This window comes from Piliocolobus tephrosceles, unplaced genomic scaffold (genome assembly GCF_002776525.5).
Source record: "Piliocolobus tephrosceles isolate RC106 unplaced genomic scaffold, ASM277652v3 unscaffolded_46577, whole genome shotgun sequence".
In the NCBI taxonomy this organism is placed as follows: Eukaryota; Metazoa; Chordata; class Mammalia; order Primates; family Cercopithecidae; genus Piliocolobus; species Piliocolobus tephrosceles.
In genome coordinates, this window is record NW_022331617.1 from 1 (window position 1) to 2,020 (window position 2,020).

The 2,020-nt window shown below is 48.0% G+C and overlaps 1 pseudogene; it reads right to left on the minus strand.

Annotated features, from left to right (window-relative positions):
• Positions 1–781: 781 nt before the first annotated feature.
• Positions 782–2,016, minus strand: LOC111528604 (annotated as a pseudogene).
• Between the last annotated feature and the right edge of the window lie 4 nt (positions 2,017–2,020).

Below are 2,020 nucleotides of genomic sequence, written 5' to 3' on the forward strand. Positions count from 1 at the left end.
GAGATTATTTTGGAACTTTAAGGTTTAATGTGTGCCCTGCTGAGTTTCAGACTTGCTTGGGACCTATGGCCTCTTTCTTTTGGCCAATTTCTTCCTCTTGGAATAGGTATGTTTACCCAGTACCTGTACCATCGTTGTATCTATAGTATCTGGGAAGTAAATAACTTGTTTTTGATCTCACAGGCTCATAGGTGGAAGGAACTCATCTCCAGAGGAGCCTTTAGATTTGGCATTTTTGATTGAGTTGATCCCGGAATGAGTTTAGACTTTCAGGGACTATTGGGAAGGGATGATTGCACGTTGCAAGCTGAGTTGGACATGAGATTTGAGGGACCAGGGGTGGAATGATATAGCTTGGATGTTTGTCTCCTCCAAGTCCCATGTTGAGATGCAATCCCCAGTGTTGGAGGTGGGGCCTGGTGGGAGGTGTTTGAATCATGGGAGCAGGTTCCTCATAAATAGTTTAGTGCCATTCCCTTGGTGATGAGTGAGTTCTTGCTCTGGTCGTTCACTTGAGATCTGGTCATTTTAAAATGTATGGCACCCCCGCCAACCCCACCACTCTTTTGCTCCTGCTCTCACTACATGATGTGTTGGTTCCCACCCCACCTTCTGCCATGATGGAAGCTTCCTGAGGCCTCACCAGAAGCCAAGCAGATACCAGCACTGTGCTTCCTGTACAGCCTGCAGAGTTGTGAGCCAGTTAAATCTGTTTTTTTTTTTAATAAATTACCCAGCCTCAGGTATCTTTATACAAACACAAAACAGCCCAATGCATGTAGTAACTTATAGATATATTTAGAAAACTGATTATCTTTTAAAATACGACTACAGACTAAAATGCAGAGTTCATTAAAATACAGATGATGACTGTGGTTCTCTGGTCTTCTCTTGACTCCTGTTGTCTACTAAGATAAGAAGTCTGGGCTAGGCTGAAGAACTCAGAATCCAGGTATGGGGTTTCCCAGTACTGTACTCCCATTTCTCAGTACTGTGCTCCATCTCTCAGTACTGTGTGCTCCTGTTTCCCAGTACTGTGCTCCCATTTCCCAGTACTGTGCTCCCATTGCCCAACACTGTGCTCCCATTTCCCAATACTATACTCCCATTCCCTGGTACTGTGTGCTCCCATTTCCCAGTACTGTGCTCCCATTGCCCAACACTGTGCTCCCATTTCCCAGTACTGTGTGCTCCATTTCCCAGTACTATGCTCCCATTTCCCAGTACTGTATGCTCCCATTTCCCAGTACTGTGCTCCCATTTCTCAGTACTGTGCTCCATTTCCCAGTACTGTGCTCCCATTTCCCAGTACTATGCTCCCATTTCCCAGTACTATGCTCCCATTTCCCAGTACTGTGTGCTCCATTTCCCAGTACTATGCTCCCATTGCCCAGTACTGTGCACCCATTGCCCAATACTGTGTGCTCCCATTTCCCAGTACTGTGTGCTCCCATTTCCCAGTAGTCTGCACTCCCATTTCCCAGTACTGTGTGCTCTCATTTCCCAGCACCGTGCTCCCATTTCCCAGTACTATGCTCCCATTTCCCAATACTGTGTGGTCCAATTTCCCAGTACTGTGTGCTACCATTTCCCAATACTGTGTGCTCCCATTTCGCAGCACTGTGCTCCCATTTCCCTGTACTGTGTGCTCCCATTTCCTAGGACTATGCTCCCATTTCTCACTACTGTGCTCCCATTTCTCAGCACTGAGCTCCCATTTCGCAGTACTGTGTGCTCTCATTTCCTAGGACTGTGCTCCCATTTCTCAGCACTGTGGTCCCATTTCTCAGTACTGTGCCCACAGGTGTGATCCAACGTCCCTGGCCCATCAGCTCTTCTTGAGCAGCAAGAGGCCCTGCAGCTGGCTGGCTGGCTGGACAGCACAGTTAAGCAGGTGGCCGCATCCTCTGCAGTTGCTGGCAGCCCACCATCCTGGAGATGTAACCCCTCCTGCCAGGCTTGTTCTTCTTTGGTTGTGATGAAGATGATGACAGTGATGGATGCTGGGCTCTGAGGTTCC